Below are 19742 nucleotides of genomic sequence, written 5' to 3' on the forward strand. Positions count from 1 at the left end.
CCCCGCGCCGCCCCGGTAGGCTCCCCGCTGCGGGCTGCGCGCTCGCCTCCCCGCCGGGCGCAGCGGCCGGGGTGATGCGGAGCAGGAAGTGGCCGCCGCGGGAGCAGCGGTTCCACGTGGCCGCCCCGCACCGGGGCGGGAGCGCCTCGCCCCGGGCCGCCGCTCGCTCCTGCCCCCGCCCCGGCGCAGCACCGGGCGTGCGCTCCCGTGCACCTGCTCCCCCCCGGACCGCTGCGGCCAGCCGCGCCTGCAGCCCTCCGGGAGAGGGGGGAGGAGTGGGACACCTCGAGTGGGCTTTCCCATTGGGGTAGGCAGCGCTGTTTGGGCACCGAGAAAATTAAGGTGCAAGCGTTTAACTTTAGGGGTTGTCATAGGCGTAGGGTAACGGAGGCCCATTAATTATTGTGTGCAGCCTGGGTACGGTAGCACTGGAAAGCCAACAGATTTTTCTTGGGCATAGCAATTTAAGTACAAGATTACAGAGATGCTATCAACCCCATAGCTCGTGTGTTATTTTGTTACTAATTTTCTGCGCGGAAAGTTAGGCATCCTATTTCTCCTTTGAGGGAATGTCACACGTGCACACATGCAGACACAAACCTGATAACGTAAGCTCTCCAAAAACCAGAGTGAAGCAAAACCAACACTTCCAATGTAATACTACTTTTGTTTTTTCTGCGCATTCAGTGCCATCCCCTTGCTCTGATGTTTTTCAGTTCTATTTCTTGGGTGCACTGGGAGGGTATCAGATCCAAGGTTTCTGAACAGTATCTTTCAATGATAAGACTGCAGAAATGAAACAGGATATTACACACCTAACAGGATAACTTTGGAGAAAAACACCCCACACCTAAGTGACCTTTGTAGCTGGACACACCTAGACACAAAACTCTTTGTTTATTCATATAATTTGTGCTATAGCACTGCGTGATTTTTTTTTTCTCTCCCATTCTGTACAATGAAAGTATGAGACATAGACAAATGGAATGTGTGTGTAGGCTTCAGAAGAACAGTCAAAGTAAAATTTCACAGTCAAAGAAGTATAGAAGCATTTTCCCAACTCTTTCTTCACTCCTTTGTGGAGACCTTGCTGCAGCAAACAGTGCTCTTTCTTCATGTTGTTTCATTCTTCATTTTTGTCATTCCTTTTTAATGTCCTGTTGCTCTCAGCACACACAAGWAAAGTAAGAAGAAAAAGTAAGTTACTCCTAGCACTGCATGGAGGGCACAATTAAATTTTCCAGAGCCACAGGACGTGATACTGCTCTGCTGCTGCTTCTCAGAGGTGAGAGTGGTGGGGACAGAGCTCTGCGTGCAAGTTGGTATGATGAGAACCCACATTTGGAAGGTTGCCTGCCAAAATYGGTTTTGGTTTTGTTTTGTTTTTTATTTTTTTCATGAAGGTGTAATGTTCTGCACAAAGCCATAGGCAAAGGCTCACACCTGTGATTTCACAGAGTGCTACACACATGGTAGATGATCAAGAGTTTTGTCATTTTGGTTTTAGATACCCAAAATCCCGCTGTCTGTGAACTCCCCCATTAGCTGTTCGAGGACAGTGGCTTCTGTGCCAGGCATTTTAAATCCCTCTGCGTTTTATCCCGAAAGAGAAGTAGCTGATGCCCACTGGGAGGCAGTACGGCCCAATGGACAGGGTGTTCCTGCCAGCCAGCCCCTCTCTCTTCCAGAGCCACCAATGACAGGACACTGGAGAAGGCATCATGTTTCTGTTTGACCATTTACACCCCCYTGCCCTGGTTCCTCAACAGAGAGCATCAACTATCTTTTTTCTGCTCAAGCACAGGCCTTGCAGTCTGGGTCCAAAAATACTAGATTAATACTGACCTTGGAAGTAATTTTATTTCAGTTGCATCCTCATTAAGGATGCGCTGAAGTTTCAAATTATGCACTGAAAGTTTCTTCTATATTGTAAGGTGCCTAAGAAGACCTTCAGAACACATACGCGCTCTTGATGAATTTGTAGCAGCTAAGACAGAAAATTCCTATTAAATTTGGCTTTGGATTACCTCCAGTACTATTCAAAACCACTTTTCAAAGTCTTTTACAACCTGGAGAGAAAAAGAGGGAGGGTTAAACACAGGCTTTTGTCTCAGTTACAAAAGGTAAGGAAATACAAATTTATAAAAATATAAATATATATAAAATTAAAATAAATATATAGTGTATAAATATATCTAAACCACGATGCATTCCCTATACAGGCAGCACTAAAACAAAACACAATTTGACTGTTATTAAGGAGTTAATCAATCTCTGTTAGACTGACATTCAGTCATTCAAGTGTTTCAAACAGGCTGGCAACTGTCACAATGTTTGTGTCTGTATGTGGACATCTTCTGCTTGTTACACAGAAATATGTTCACTTCTACACGTATGACTCTAAATAATGGCATTTAAGTCATTTCAAAGCCTTGCTGCTCTTGAACCAAAGACCTATGATGACCTGGAGGTGAGGTATCCGATTACCAATCCCCTAAGCCATGCAGTTGCCTTATTGCTGGGGATTTGGGGGATGGTGTCTGGAACAGAGTCACTAACAACTTCAAAACCTCATGCTGTTGCTTGCATGGGAGAAGTGTCTGGATTTGGATATGCCCCTTAACTCTTGTCCTGAATATTTGGTCACAATAAACGCTCTGCTTGTTCACAATATGTCTGAAAGGAAATTCCTACACTTTTGTATCTCTCAAGGTGAGTCAAATGTTGCAAAGTTCCATCATACAATAAGCTGCTGTAAAGGCTTCAGTGTACATAAAACTTCACATTTTGCTCATTTGAGGGTTTTCTTCTGTCAACACATAGGCAATCTTGGCAAAATCTGCAATTCAGAGACCAAATTTTCTTTCTGCTGAGCGCAGAGAGCACAAAACACAACTGGGTTTTTTGTTAAGTAAATAGGTTCTTCAGAATTAGTAGTAGTGTGCTGGTTTGGGCTGGGGTGGTGTATCTTCTTAATAGCTGGTATGGAGCTATATTTTGGTTTTGTGCTGGAAACAGTGTTGACAACACCAGGATGTTTTGATTATTGCTGAGAAGGGCTTGTTTAGAGTCAAGGCCTTACTGCTCCTCATCCCAACTCACCAGACAGGAGGCAGGAGGCCTCCTGAAGGAATTGGGAGAGCTGTCCCACACTGACCAAAGGGATATTCCAGACCATGTGACATCATGCTCAAGGTATAAAGCTGGGGGAAGAAGGAGGGAGGAGGGGACATTTGGAGTGATGTTTGTCTTCTCAAGTCACTGTTAGGCATGATGGAGCCTGGCCTTCCTGGAGATGGCTGAACACCTGCCTGCTGATGGGAAGTGGTAAATGAATTCCTTTTTGTGCTTTGCTTGTGTGCATGGCTTTTCCTTTCTTTATTTAATGTCTTTATCTAAACGCAGAAGTTTTCTCACTTTTACCCTTCCAGTTCTCTCCCCCATCCTGCCGGGGGTGAGTGAGTGAGTGAGTGAGTGAGTGAGTGAGTGAGTGAGTGAGTGAGTGAGTGAGTGAGTGAGTGAGTGAGAGGTGGTGTGGTGCTTAGCTGCCAGCTGGGGTTAAACCACTACAAATGGATTCTAGACCTCAGAGATCTACACTTTCCCTAGATGTTTCCAGATATAGCTACCACCACTTCATTTACTCCAGTATTTCACAACATGATACACTCTAGGCTTCATGTAACAGCAAACCTGGTCATGCTTTGATTAAAGGAAGTGYTGGAAAATGCCAGCTGGCAGACAGTGCCTTGCCTTCCTAAACTGAATACTCTCRACACAAGTAACACCTCTGCTCCAGTGGAACCTTCCATCTCCATGTAATCTCTTTTCCCATCCATTTACATGGTCATCTTTAAACAAAGCTTTTGCTGTTTTCCACACTGTTACTTTGGATCTAAGGCGAGCTGGCCATTGACACTTATGGAAAGCTCATGTGTACCAGCTCTGTAGCAGATCTGGTAGTACTGGGTCTCCAGGTACAATCCAAGACACACCTTCCCTTGTTTTCATCTGAGAAGGTAGGAACTCAATGTGTGGYTGAAGAAGCCTGGCCAGATCTTCCTTACTTTATGTTAAGCTCATACTCCCTTCTGACACTATCCCCAGCATTGAAGGATTTGCAGTGAAATTCYGGATTAATCAGGTGTGGTCACTGCTAGGAATAATCCAAAGGCCAGAGTTTGGCATACATTATGATGAATATAAAGCTATACCCTAAATATTTACAATGTGTATATATTTAATCCAGGGCTGACAAAAAGGAACAAAAATACAAGATTTAAAATTCTTCCCAATTTCTGAGATTGTTTCAGAAGTACTTTAATCAAATAAGTGCCTCTAGGGAGTACTTAATAGATGCTTTCACAACTTAGACTATGATTGCTTAATCTTCACGGTTTTGTGTTCATGATCTCCAGTCTTTAGTATCATTCTTCCTGTAATCCTCAATTATCCTTTTTTTTAAGCCAGCAGTTTAGCCATGCATGTCCTACCAAAAATTATCCTTCAAATTTCAGGATTTGAATAGGTGCTTTTGGCAGAGTGCTGTTCGCCTCCTTTGCTTTTCCTGTCACTTTCATGAAGAATGTGTTATGAAGTTCCTGTCATTACATTTAGCCCCCATACTCCTGTCATGCCTACTTAGTCTGTTTTATTCCTGCAGTATCACCTCTAGCTCTTCTTCTCTTTTCCCACACAGCGACTGTAAGCAAGCTCATTATTTTGTACTGGTCTGGATTCCACCAATGTCCTGAAGACTGAAATGTAAAAGGATTTTTTTTTCCAGCTGCCCTTTCTGTTAATGAGTACCAATCAATATTTATTAACGATATTGTATTATTAATACTGCTTTTATGTAAAAAAAATTAACTTCTTTTGCACCTACAAGTCCTCAAAATGTCTACACTGATGAGTGTTGACAATCCTTGACAGATTTAGATCTCATTAAAATAGTGGATGGGATGGTCTGTTACGTGGGCGTTTCATTTAAGTATGAGAAGATTTGGAATGATTCTAAGCATGGTTTTGCCATTTAAAAGGTGAAATATATATTTTAAATTACTTTTCAAAGGAACTCKCACCTGTACATAGAGCCAGACTAAAGTGTGACTAGTCATAGAGTCTCAAGTCTGGAAAATTTGGTTTTCCAAGGTACCATATTTCTGAGCACTTCAAGCAGAAATTAACTTGCATCATTTCCTGAATCTGGGGCAGAGAAAATTGAAATAGGTTGCTGCAATTTCTGTTATGCTGAAAAAAAGAATCTTGTAAACACCCACAATTTCAGATGCTGAGTTATTTTTCTAAAAGACTTTTCAAGTATAGTGAATTAGTGGAGTTCATTTGGTGAAATTGTCAGTGTGAACAAGAACCTTTAAGAGAACAGCGCCTTTGAAAGAAAAATGGAAAATTTTACAACTCTAAGTTAATGAGTTTTTGTATTTCTTTGGAATTTTGGTATTTAGTGATAAACTGTTGACAGTTTAGCAAATAACTGGCAACTTGGGTATTRTCAATTCAGTATCATTTATCAGCTATAAACCTTCAATAAGTTTGACAGATTTATTTTCAGGATATATTCTGCTATGTTGTTCAAAATTAAATCAAACCTAACTGCTGAACATATGAAGCATTTGTAAAGAATTAGAAAAGTTAAATAAAGCCAACATGTCAAATCTACACAAGACAAAGCCCTATGAAGTTTTAGACAAATAAAAAAAGACGCTCAAAATTGGTTACACGRAAAAGTATGGATATACAACAGTTACTAAATGTGAAAACCATTATATGTATTTTGTTCCTTAGCTTAGCCACCATTTCAAAAAGAGTGGCCTGCCTCATTTTACATAAATGCATAAAAGGTGAATTAATAATTACTGGAAAAGATCAGTCCAGTACATAATATTTATACATTAACATTGAAATAATAGAAACTGAATAACATTGCAGAGTTCTGCAAGACTCTGAATTTCAAACTGAGGTCCCTAGGTTCCTGGGGAATGGGAATGCTGTGTGAAACAGAGAATGATGCAAGGCTACTGCCCTAGCCATATAAAGTTTGTGGTAAGATATCACAAATCGGTAACTGGCTTAGAAGTGTCTTGGCTGCAATGAATCACAAAAGCATTGCTAGGCAGCTCTAAGCTTTTTTTAATTCTTTGCAGATTTCACAAATCATAAGTTTGGTGTTATTGGTGGTTGCAAACAAACACCACAATGCTGAGCAGCCTCTTTTCTTAGCGAGCTGCCATTTGGAGAGAAATTCTCAAACAGTAGATTATTTCTATTATGTATCGTCTGACACCAAGTTGTATTGATTAGTAATTCAGTGAAATGATTCCATTATAAAAGGCATGTTTTGTGGGAATTGCAGGCAATAGCAGCTGTTCTATCATAACACTGCACACATTCAAGTCTTTTACTAAATATAATCATAATGAAATAGATTTCAAAAGGGTTTTAATACACCATGTAGATGCGTAATTTTGTGGAAGTTTCTCTCTCTTCTCAGGTCCAAAGCTACAGGCAGATACCCCTACTTGAATTAAATGATTTCTAACTTTTATAGTTTTAGCTCAGGTATCAATATAGATACTTTTTCTTTTTTTTTTTTTTTTTTTTTTTTTTTTTTTTTTTTTTTTTTTTTTTTTTTTTTTTTTTTTTTTTTTTTTTTAATTTTTTGCTAAACAAAAAAACCCCAAACCAAAAAAAAAACAAAAAAAAAAAACCACAAAACCAACCAAACTAACCACCACTCTCCCCCAAAATATCCCAAATGAATTCAGCGCCCCAAAAARCCCTTAATCCAGCCAATTTAAGAGAAAAAATTTTTATGCATGTCAAAAAGACATTGAAGTGAATGAGGAGAATTGTAATAAACCCATCATCTTGGCAAGCCAAAATCCAATGCTTTTCAGTCACCTGTGACAAGTAAGATTGATAGTAGCAGGATCTCATCCATCTTCAAATACTGCAGGTTTCCAGATCTCTCAGCTCACTGCCACTCATCCCCCTTTTGCTAATATATAACTGCGTACTGGTTTTGGCTGGGATAGAATTAATTTTCTTCCCAGTGGCTGGTGTGGGGCTGTGTTTKGGATTTRTGCTGAACACAGGGTTGATAATGTGGAGATGTTTTTGCTATTGCTGAGCAGGGCTCACACAGAGCCAAGGCCTTTTCTGCTTCTCATACTGCCACGCTGRGGAGGAGACTGGGGGTGCCTGGGAGGAGACACAGCCAGGWGAGGTGACCCCAGCTGACCACAGGGATGTTCCAGACCATGTGACATCATGGTCAGTATGTAAGGTGGGGGGAGGAGGGAGAAAGGGAAGTACATTTGGAGTGATGTCATTTGTTTTCCCAAGTCACTGTTAYGTGTGATGGGGCCCTGCTCTCCTGGAGATGACGGAACACCTGTCTGTCCATGGGAAACAGTGAATTCATTCCTTGTTTTGCTTTGCTTGTGTGCTCGGCTTTTGCTTTCCCTCTTTAACTGTCTTTATCTCAACCCACGAGTTCTCTGGCTTTTACCCTTCTGATTCTCTCCCCAGTCCTGCTGGTGGASAGGTCAGTGAGTGGCTGTGTGGGGYGTGGCTGCTGCCTGGGGTGAATCCATGACAAACTGCAATGATTTAAATACTAGATGGCTGAGTATTCCAACTGAAAACTATTCTAAATTCCCAGGTGTGTGCAATTAGCAAGCAGCMGATCTCTAAACTGTACTTTTATTTTAACTCTGGCTTAACTAAATCTTTGTTCTGAGTAGTTTGATCAAGCCAGGGACATCCCTTAGGTTTAGATGTTAGAGTTTACAGAGTAAATGGGGAAAGGTTGATTTAGTGTTTTGTCCTTAAAAAAAAACCAACCAAAAAAACTCATTTCAACTTGAAAAGCATACTTACAGAACAGAAGACTAACTCAATTAACATTATTTCAAATCACTGATTTATTCCCATTCACTTTGGGGATGCTTTGAGTAATGACAGCTGCTCTGTAAACCTTAGGCCAAAGTGAAGTTTACTTCRTTCCTGATTTACTATCAACAATTCTGACATTTGTATATACACAAAAATGAACACAGCATCTGTGTAATTAATTGTTTTTTCTTTTCCCAAATGGTGCTTTGGGAAAAAGTAGAAGTGATAGGAAAACTTCATGTTCAATAAAAGCATGTGATTCACAGCAGGACTTTTGTAGACTCTTGGCTAACAGCTTGAAAAACCTGGATGACTTCTTACTAACCTCCAAGAWACAGGAAACAAACATGTATTCAAAACATTTCAGATTTAAATAAGCAGACTTATAGCATGATTGAAAATGAGTGTAACAATTTGCCTCTCTTTCAGGTTATATCCAAACAGTCTCTCCAAATTTGCCCTCCTAAGTCTTTGGTGTCAGGGCTGATTAGAAGAAAGCCGGAGATAGAGGCACTCTTCTTCCCAACATTTAGGTCAGCTCTGATACTCTCCAGTGTGTATCTAGGCCACGTCTAATTAATCCCAGAATATTCCATCACTGCTGGATTACCTGTCAGTTTATCCCTCAGAAACCTGGCAGCAAAGATTTTACCTTAGGAGAAGATTTTCCCTTTTCTAAAGGCAAATGGGAGTGGTTTTTTTCATTGTCTAACTAGTTAATGTTTATGCAACAGAGCCCTTAGGATGTAAAGTATTTAATAGAGGTGAATACCTTCACTTGAAAGWACTGGAGTGTTGCCAGAGGTTTAAACAGAACTAAGATTTCACCCCCAATTGTTTCAAGGATTAAATTTACCAGCCCTCTCATCTCCAAGTCTGATGCTGCCATCACATACTTTTTCTAATAGCAAATGTGAATACAAAGTGCTTAATCCAACTAAGATCAGAAAATACAAAAGATCTAAAAAATAAAATTAAAATTCCACCTAGAAGTCTATTGGAGATCAGCAAAAGTTAAGGAACTAAATTGTGTTTGTGCATTTTAAGCTGCAGTCTGCTTCTGTCATGGTCATTACTAGAATTAGATAAACAGTTTGCAAAGAYGGGTAACAGCTCCAGGAGGTGCTTAAAAGCCAGCACTGTGGAGCAGTGGATATACAACTGATGGCCAATGAAAAGTAACCCAGAGCACTTACTGAATTAAGGATACACTGCATCCGTGTTCCAGGTATCACAATTGTGAAGCACAGAATCACAGTATTTAAACCAGAGCATTAATTAGCAATGCAAAGTTATATGCAATTCTGCCAGGTGCTAGCTGTCTCAAGCAGGACAACATTTGTGTATTGAGGGCAAAGTGTTGTGACTTTTGAATTCAATGCTCTATAAGCATGCATTCATCTATGCAAAAAGTTGATTTTTTCATATACCTGATGATAAAGTACCAAATGACAAGACAACTCACCACTTGCAGAGCAAGAAATACCTGTTATTGGACAGCTATTAATATGCACTTTAAAACACAGATGAAGARCAGCCCAGATATTTTAACAGTGGGTGAGGTATGTTTTTTTAACCCCACCCTCCAATTCTCAAATTATGTCCTTACAATCTCTTTTAGTTAATATCAAAGGGATTTTCACTGCATTTTGTATAGGATTGTTGTCAAAACCTTCGTTTAAATGCTTCTACTGACATCTTCAGAATTATGTAATATTAGAAATGTAAATAAGATGCAGATTTGTCACATACTCAGTTTCCTTTCCTATGTGAGTTGATTGCCAAAGCAGGAAATGCCATTCATAACTCATTACTAATACACTAAAAAAAATCTATATTGCAAWTTTTTTTTTAACATCACAAGAGAAATAGTCAAATAAGTATCAGCCATGAGTTTTGCCTGAGTTAAGATTTATCTGTCCTTCAAATGTACAATTGTGGGCCACTGACATACTTACCACCTGTGTTTGAGAAGTCATCTTATGTTTTAGCTCATTTTAGAAGCAGGCAAGCAGATTTTCTGAGATGTAGGATGAGTACACCTGCAGCAAAAGTACAATAGGTATATTGAAATCTATAGCCAATGCAATTAAAGTGCCAAATCCTGCTGTCTCACATTTAATGTCTTAGCATGAACCCACAGAAAGGTAAAAAAAAAAATGTCTTTCTGGCAGTGGAAAATGCACACTAGGCAGTGAGGTGATATTAAAAACACTCCAGCTTAGTGTGAGCCCTCACCATTCGCATTGCTCTTCCCCTACTTTGATACTGGACTTCACCATAGGAGAGGAACTCTCATCTTCTTTTTTTGTGCCTCACATTTCTGGCTGTTTCTGAGAATCCTTTAAGTATATTTGGCTCTGCCTGATTTTTTTTTAGTCATGCAGTCCAATTCAGAGCAGAAGGATGAACTAGATTTCTACTGGGGTTTTTAACTGTGATAAACTTCAAGGTGCTATGCTTTAAGTAAGATAGCAAAAGAAGCTTGATGATGTAGGACAGAGTACCATAATCGAGAGATTAGGGCATCTTTGTCCTTTTGCTTTGTTCAAACTCTGTACAAACAGTGGTTTGGTGGTGGTAGCAAGATGAGACCCCAAATGTTCTCTAATCTTGTAATTCCCCATCATGTACAATGGCCATTAGGCTACTAAAATTTCAGCACCTTTTTTGTGACCCACATCTCAAATTCAGCCTTAAGTAGCAGAGCAAAAGTTACAGTTGTTGGAGTTATCTATATTCTTCATGATAGCATCTTGATGAGAGAGAGGGAAAGAAAGGTGTGTTATTTGTGTGGATTCTACAGGCTCCCAACTTGGAGTGCTATTGCCCTGCACACAGCAGAAAAACATGAAGTTGTTATTCAAAAAGTGTATCAGTCATGTTAATTTGAAATTCCCTATATTCAAGAATGTGGATTTTTAGACTCAGCTAGGCATAATTTTCCTTGTAACACCTACAGAAGTTAATTAAACTTTGCAATCCAGACAGAGATGCACTATTAACTTAGACAAGAATGATAAATAACTTTCATTCTCTGAAAGTACATATAGTACATGTAAAATGCATGCTATTATCTTAAAAAGAGCTTTTAAGTTTTTATAAGTGCCTGCCTAATTTGCATTGTTGTTGAAAAATTAAAACAGTTCATTGTACGCCTTGAATGCTAGAAATTGCTTCCATATCATTAGTGTCCTCTCTGACCATTCAAAGCTTTCACCTAATTCTTCTTTCCCTTGTACTGCCCTTTTTTGTGTCTGTTATTCTTTTCTCTCCCTCAAAAAACCCCCAAAAAATGAAAAAAAGGGGAAAAAGGGAAAAAAAAAAAAAAAGGAAAGATTGTTTCATACATTATGAATTCCTCATCAGGATCCTTATACCAGGATTCCAGTTTCCTAGTCAATTATCTGGGTACAATTAAGTGATTCTCTCCATTCAATTATCCACAACAATCACCATTAGGAAGACAAATGTTTCATCCTGCACCATGGTGCATGGAAAGGACCAGCAACAGTATCARGATTTACACTCTTTACACAGAGTAAGATAAAACTAGACCTTTCCAAAGTCGGTGTCACAGCCTTCTCCCTGATACTTGCAGGCGTAGGAGGAGCTCCTCACAGTGATCAAACAATCCTCCAGCACTTTAGGGTAATACCAGTCTGCCGCTGATGAAATCTGAGACCTGGTATAAAAAGCAAACAATAGGCAGAATCATTCAGCAAATGGATGTCATGGTTCAAGAGCTTTCGACAGTCAAAGCCCTCAACAAATACCTGCACCCTGCCTAAGTTTATGATTTGAGCTCTGCATAATGGCACATGCCTTCATTACAACAATCCTTATATAAAGTGTGCCAGAACCTGAGCTCTAAAGAAGTGGCAGAAATCAAGCTGACAGATGTTCATGTAGTTATCTGATCACATCCAAATTTCCACCAAGTCTAAGCTCAGGGGCTCTGGGGATGAGCATCCTGATGAGCTTTGAGCCACAGTAAAAAAAAAAAAAAAAAAAAAAAAAAAAAAANNAAAGAGAAAGGGCTTCTTATTTTCTTATGACATAATAAAGGCCAGATGCCCATTGCTGGTTACCTCAGAAGTGCTGTCCTGTCCAACTTCTAAAATAAAGTTGCATAGTTAAAGAACATCATTATGTAAATCGATCAGTCCAGAAATCAGCAGATGCATCTGCTTTTCTTCATTCTTCTGTGATGCTGTGTTTCAAATTCAATACATTATTTTATGTATCCTGCTGACAATGTTTRTTTTTAAGACCATGAAACTCTCTGTGCTCATCTATTCCTCCTGAATGCTGACAGKGCTCTGAACATGGCGCTGGCTCTCTGAAGCAAAGAAAATGAAATAGGAGTCATCTTAGAAAAGGTTCTGCTTATCATCAGGACAGAGATTACCTTGCCTTCTGGTTTTAAAATTTCAGTGTGCAAAATGCAAAAAGATCCTAGGAGCTCTTCAGGCTTGGCAAGGAGAACAAAGTTTGGGTACTGMCATGCTGACAGTTCAGCTCTTTCTTTTTCTTCCTCTGTTGTCTTTTTGCTTGRTACACTGTGTCTGTTGTGCATCGTTGTCTATCCTTGTGTTTGCTCCATTGCCTAGCACAGGCCAGCCCAGGCTGTTATTAGAGCATCTACAGGATGGGGCATGTATTTGCAGTCTCTTAATCCTGGAAGAAGTTGAGACCTCAAACACGCACACACATGCACACACAACCTACTTATCTGGGATTTCAATATGTTTTCCACAGACACAGAAACCCCGCAGAAATTTCAAAAGGTGCATCTGTACTAATTAGGATCTGTACCATTTGCGTGCCAGAGCTTTACTCATGGCCTAACTCATTGCCTCAAATTGCCCTCATCCACCCCAATTTTAACATTCCTATCATCCTGCTTTGTTGTGAAGACATTTGAAGATGAGTACAATACATCTCTAAAGCAGTAAGGAATCCTGTGACAATTTTTGTTTTTAATAAACCAGCTTGCATAGCAAGTCACAGCTTTTATTACTGTTAAGTTTCTTAATTCTGTAAGACTCCTGAGGCTGAAATAACTGCAGCTGTTCTGTACCACTGACTGGGTATTTAATTTCTGAAAATATAAGAACCCTTTGTGCATCAAATTCCGCATACTGCTTTTTTGGGGTAGTATTTCARTAAGGTTTCAAATCACTATTTTTACCCAATCATTCTTAAGGTCCACAGGCTAGATGCTGAGTATGTATAAATCATGCAGCTCAAAATACATCAAAGAAACTATATTCATTTGTCCCAGGATTTGGCTTCTTACTTCCAGTTTTACTAGGCTTTTCTTTAACTAATCTTGTGAATGCCTTAACCACATCCACTTCCTACTGTACTCCTCCCAATCCCTTTCAATTACCTCCTTCTTCTACACCCCCTCCCCCAATTATTTCCTTGTGAATCCTTTTAAATCCTAATTTTTCTTCCTTTTTTTTTTTTTTTTTTTTTTTTTTTTTTTTTTTTATTTTTTTTTTTTTTTTTTTTTTTTTTTTTTTTACATTAGCTGATACAAGTATTTATAGCTCTTTGAAATTGTACTTCTGAATGCATTGTGGTATGTTGACTCTAAAGGCTAAAGTTTCTAAGCAGCTTTCAGAATAATGAGATTTGTGGGCATGACTCCCTTGCCCTGCTATAAAGATTTACTTTTTAGAGTTAAAAGATTTTCAAAAAATCAGTTTCTTTGTGCTGTTGGCTTGTAAACACTGTGCTTGGAGCATGGATCCTTTACAGCAGTTACCCTTTTTTCTTTCAAGTTCCTTATTGTGCTTGAGGAGCTTGTGAACATCTACCCTTAACGTGCAACTTTATAACTCGAGGGCGTGTCACCCTTAGCAGCAGCTGATACACGCTGCAGCTTTTGTGCAATTGCCTCCACACTGCACCTAGCATTTGTGTGCATAAAGTATTTGCACTAYACATTTCTTTAACAGGCAACACATTCTTTCTTTGTCTGACCACATTTTCACTGATAAGTGGTAGCAACTTGTAGATATCTTATGGAAAGTTTCAGTCCAGTCAAAAATCATAGACTAATATGTCACATTTCTCAAGTTAGCAATGCCCAAAACGTTAATCTAAAATCTGCCTGGGTTTTGCAGACAACTGTTTCTGACATTTTATAGCCTGTTATACTTTCTATTATTATTTCTATTATATCCATCTAGTTTCATGACAAGTTAGCCTATCTCACATGTAATTAGTGTCTGCAATATGCCTGACCTGGTGATTTGGGCTGGGTTTGCTGAGTCTAACCTTGGATACCTTTGTTTGCCTTGGCAGTGATGCTGTAGCACAGGTATATCAGCGTGCCAAACGGGCTGAGGTGGTTTGGCTGATTGCGCCAGCTGCTCCTCGAGTGTTTGCATTGCCTGAGGCCAGCCGGCATTCCTCCACCACACCCSCTGCTGTGTGTGCTCTCCCTGCGTGCTGTGCGACATTTGTCAACCTGAAATCCGACTTCCTGATACAATCCAGGATGTACCCACGTATTATTGCTTTTTTCTTYCTTCACCTACCTCCCAATGCACAATGAAATGACAGCTCATCCTGTTGTTTCCTTCAGACCTAGCCAAAGCATGTGCTGAAGCCCCTTACATACCAAAAATGCATATTGTGTTTCTGCTTCCTCAAGATACCACCAGCTTTTGAATGCCATGGTTTTGCCTCATCAGCAGCTTTTTGGCTAACTAGTTCATTCTGTTAACCCTGAACTATGGGAAACATAATTACAAAGAATTGGAAAATAAGAATGCTATGCAAGTCTCCTGGAAGGGAGGGAAGGAGAAGAGGGAAAGAGTTTTTTAAAAAAGCTATCTAGTACATATATAGATTTTTACACATGGCCTCCTTTGCCTTCCACTTTCCTCAAGAATTATGGGTTAGTCATTTTATGATGACCCTGTTATCATGAAGTTATACATATGCCTAAGTAATTTGAAAACCAAGGTACTAAGGCTTGTGCTGTGTCTGTCATGCTGCCTAAAGCTGCATAAGTATATTGACTTTTCCATAATTAAAACAGCAATACCCACTCATTGGAATTAACTGCTTGCTGAAGAAAAACATAACCAGAACTGTTAGCTGTGGACTTTTACAGACCCTGTAAAACATTAAGGTTATGAGAATAACATGCATAGACATGAAAAGCTGAAAGACAGGTAGGAAAGGTAAAGAATAAAAAAAGTTAAGACTGTTTGAGTATTTCCACACATTAGTGTGGAAGTGTTTAGAGGATTTCATTTTTATCTATTCCTTGTACCAACCATACTTTGATAATTATTTTTAAAATCCTTAACATCTTAGTAATACAATTGCTACCCCAAGCATTTGTAGGTATCTTAAAATGTTTTCATTTTGAAGAATAAAAAGTTTCCTGCATTCAGAATCATCTCTTTGCTTAGTATGCACTGGGAATAGAGAAGGTTGCAGTACCAAGGATGTGTGTGAATCCCCAATACATATTCCCATCCAGCAACTTTTAGCTTATCCTCTTTAAATACAGAAAGGTTGGGGAAGGGTGTGGTAGTGGCATCTTTTCTTTTGCTTTATTTTGCTGCCCAGTGATGTGACTTGGAAAGGCTGCTTTAGGGGAGGCAAAGGAAAGGTGACCAGAGTCAGGCTCTTGCTCCTTGGCCAGCACAATGTCTCAGGTCAGTGAGCCAGGTTGCCTTTGCTACTGTGCATCCACCAACTTCCCTTGATTAAGCCCAGCAGTCTTTCTTGGGGATAAAAATGATCTTCTTCCCAACCTAGTTGCTGTCAYATACAGTTTTTAGGTTTGAGGAAGCATTACACAAATGCTTTAAGCATGAAAGAGTAAACTCCTGCAATCACATACAGCCTTAAGAATGGAAGGATACTTCAAGAACTGTAATTCTTTAAAAAGCCTTCCTCTCAGAAGATGACCCTGCCTGGATCTGGTAAATGGATCCAGTGGTTCCTACAGCTCCAGGATGCCTCAAGTGATGGGACTAAGCTGTGTCTGGGAACCCCAGATGTGGTACTGTAACAATCACTCCTGAAGGCAGCATGYTGTGTTTTATATCTGCTCTGCCAGGTGCGGGAGTGGAACAATGCAGAAAAGAAGCCAAGGGCAAGATATTTGCTCCTTTCTGTGCCAGCTCTTGCAGCTCTGGGGCTTTTTCCATAAGGCCTCAGTCCTTACAGCTTTGTAAATAACTTCTAGCTGTGACAACTGCTCCCCATGACCTGTTACCCTCCAAYTCCCCCCAAAACAATGTGCCTAAATATCCTTAAAGTCAATAAAAACACATTAAAAATATGCTTTATCAGACAAACTGTAAATTTTATATTCTCGCCCTTGGCAAACTATTTTGTCTTTCCAGCTTCAGGCTTGTGCCTCTTGCTCTTTCTTTGAGGATAAAGTTTTTCAGGGTTTCTAAAGGACTCTGGTGACCTGTTCTGTACCCAGCTGGCTTTTTCAGCAGGCAGCACTTCTGTTGCTATGGCAGTGAGAGCCAGTGAAAGCCAGCTCCAGTGAAAAAKGTTGGGGAATTTCTTCTGAGGCATCATTGCCACAAGTTATAGAGCAATTAGATGAGAATATATAGATGCTGACTGGGTTATCTGACATGACAGATTCTGCTACAGATTTTGCTACAGCTATGCCATTTATGGAGCAAATTACTTCTTTGTGAATTTTGTCCTGCAAAAGGTCCACTGTGGGAGCTCTTCTCTACTTAACTTTACTGTGGCCTGAGAACATGTGCTTCGAAACAGTGAGTGGTGGTGTACTCCACAAGGGGAGTTACAGCAGCTCCATCTTTTTGGGGAGAAGCCAAGTGCCCATAGGCATTATCCTTGCAAACCATATTTCATTTAGAACTAGCAGACTTCTTGCCACCTCCACATGAGCAGCTGCTGTTCACAGTCAGAGCCACAAACYTTCCAGCGCTGCAGAGACAGAGAACTTTCACTGGGCTTTGGCTTTGCAGATGGGAAACATCTCCATGCAAATGAGCTCATATTTGATCCTTGAACACAGCTGCCACCATTACAATCAATAAAGCTTAGAGAGGGGCCTGCAATACAGTTCAGTGACCAGATGAACCCTAATGACAGCAGTGAAAAATTCCCTTGTTGCCAGTTCATGCAGCTCAYCGGACATAGAAAGACCAAGAGTGTGCCCCAGGGCTGTGCACTAACGGGGCTCTTCCTAGCCCTTCTTTGCTCCCTGCTAATTTCTCTCCTCACTTCTCCATAATCTTGGCAAAAAGAGGTGCTCCATGGAGGTATTTTTTGTTTCTTTTTTTCCCCTCCAGTCAACTGATGAGATCATATGTTTGGTTTTTTGCATTTTTTTTGGTGTTGTTGTTATTGTTGTTTTGGGGGTTCTTTTGAGAAAACTAGATAAAACAGAGGGACCAAGATCCATTCTCAGTGAAATATGTTCTTGTTTGGTGAATGTTAGCCAWTGGTGTAAGACCAATAAACTAACAAAGGCAAAGGGGTTAGGTTTTGTACATTGCTTTACATGCAGAACAGTTATGAGCTTAYGTTGGTTCTCCCCAGAAAAACAAACAAAGAGTATGATCTATTAAAAAAAAACCACCTAAAAAATCCATAAGAAGCTAAGCACACATTACATGCTATAAAAACTCAGATCTAAATCACTACTGCTTTTCACAGAATATAAATTAAAAAATGCCAGACAACATCTAATCCTTTTACTTACAGAAAACTACTTAGCGCACAAATAAAAACTTTAGCTAAAAAACATATTTATAATCTTTAAATGCACACACAAACTGCTGTTAAATAGTCTGTAAATGCTGCTCTTCAGGGCAGAGTAAATATTTTGTGATTTACTGTTGTCTCTTCATCTGAAATGTAAACTGTTTTCTTTACTATTGATATAACAATGTTTTTTTAAAAGATGAGCTGCAATATTTGTATATGCCAACCACTGTGCTCAGATACCAAGTAAAGAATATTCCAGCAGGCAAATAATAGAAAAATATTTAGCTCCCCTTCTTCAAACATATGCTTTAGAAGTGGAATAGTTTTTATTGATGGAAGCTCTCAGGAGAWCTGGAAATATTATAGACCCTATTCATGGGTAGACTTTCCCTAATTTCATCACATATGCATTGACAAGACTGTTCTGGGACTCATCACTGCTATAGCATTTAGGKGTAGCTGAAAACTATCTCAGAAATGGGCCAGGTGAAGTTCTAATGCAAGAAAAAGGCTTTTTTTCCATGGAACAGATGTTCAGCAATATTCGCTATACCAAAAGTAGCTAGAACACAGGACATGAAATTTATTGCTGCTTTTCATTTCTGGAAATTAGAATGTGGCAGCTCCTAAACAAACACACACATTTCTTAACAGAAAAGCTACATCTCCCCACAAGCTGAAATTTCAGAAACAGTTAAATAGACAGTTCTTGCTCTCAGTCTACAACTGCAAATGACTTCATGAGCTCCCTTCTGATACTGACACTTGACTTGCCAATATCAAGAAGTTTAATCACTGACCTGATTTTWGGTCGGTGTGGTCTCATGTCAGCTGTATGTCCCAGTCCTTGGAGAGTCAGGGTCATACCTTCTTAAAGAGCCACAAATGCAGGTTTCTTCTTGTGAATATGGAGAAGCCACAGCTGGTCACTAAGAAGGAGTGCCAAGCAGGAGCCCAAGTGAAACAGCTGAAAAAATTCCAATCCTTAGCTTGTACACGTAAAGCTTTTATATAATCTTTGTCATGGTCTGTTGCTGTGTGGGACTGATGAGGAGCTGGTGGTTCCTGGCTCTGACTGCGGTCTCCTGTGCTGGTGGTGCCAGAATGGACCCTTCTGGGCCACCTGAAGCATGTGGGGTGGCCTAAGGAGGCACTTCAAGGGATGTTCAATGATAGCTGGTTTCCTGCTCTCCATCGGAGTTCTGGGAAGCACTGAGGAGATGACAATAACCAAGTAATTCAGCTGCAGTGCACATCTTATCATCTAGTTCAGGCAGTAGCTGCAGAGCCAACCTCTGTGGCAAAGGGTTGTGAGGGATTAGTGTGCAGGCGCTACTGCTGGGGTTAGTCCCCCCAGCTGCACTTTCTGAACTCTTCCCACTTCTCTGTCTGTTAACAGACACTATCCTTCTACTAATCAGTTTTGCTTCCCCCTGCCAAAATAAAAGTTTACCATGGCATTTCCTCAAAGTAGAAGCTTATAATTTCTAAATCATGAGACACGTTTAATTAAAACAGTGGTGAATGCCACTTGAGAATCATTTAGTCAGGCAGAAGTGAAAAACAGTATTAAAAACCCCTCTGTTTTTTCCCCTCAACTTAAAAGCAAAAAAAAAAAAAAAAAAAAAAAAAAAAAAAAAAAAAAAAAAGATTAGAGTAATCATCCAAATACAAACATCCCACCAGACACCCTCTTCTGTATTTATTCACCAAGGCTTCCAGTTGAAGAAGTCACTACAAAAGAAGTCCCTTCAAAAATCAGAGTGGAGATACTGGTGCAGACACATGTCCTTCCCAGCTGGCTGGGGCAGCAGGTTGTCCAGACCATTCCCATTGTGCAGATAGGCAACACTCTTGCAACTGGTGCAGGGAATTACCARTCAGAGAAGCAGGGCTGTAAGCACCACCACTGAGCAGCTAACATACAGAGTTACTGCACAAGCTGGTGGCGCACAGGCTTTTCATGATGCGAATTCAAGGGCAGTTGCCCTACACAAGCCCTAAGATGGAACTGTGTCTGTAAGCTGAGATCTTGCCACTGCACTCCTCCATGACAGAGCTCTCCTACCTCTGCAGGGAGCTGCCCA

The 19742-nt window shown here is 40.0% G+C and overlaps 1 long non-coding RNA gene across 1 annotated transcript; it reads right to left on the bottom strand.

The window, feature by feature from the left end:
• Positions 1-824: 824 nt before the first annotated feature.
• LOC130579462 (uncharacterized) lies at positions 825-19240 on the bottom strand. The gene is made up of 4 exons (XR_008966006.1): positions 18456-19240; positions 11476-11602; positions 9876-9959; positions 825-2069 (listed from the first exon to the last, which is right to left on the bottom strand). It is a non-coding gene; the product is annotated as an uncharacterized LOC130579462 (long non-coding RNA).
• Between the last annotated feature and the right edge of the window lie 502 nt (positions 19241-19742).

The sequence above is a fragment of the Malurus melanocephalus genome, unplaced genomic scaffold (genome assembly GCF_030028575.1).
Source record: "Malurus melanocephalus ecotype Western Australia unplaced genomic scaffold, MMel_1.1 scaffold_276, whole genome shotgun sequence".
NCBI lineage: Eukaryota > Metazoa > Chordata > Aves > Passeriformes > Maluridae > Malurus > Malurus melanocephalus.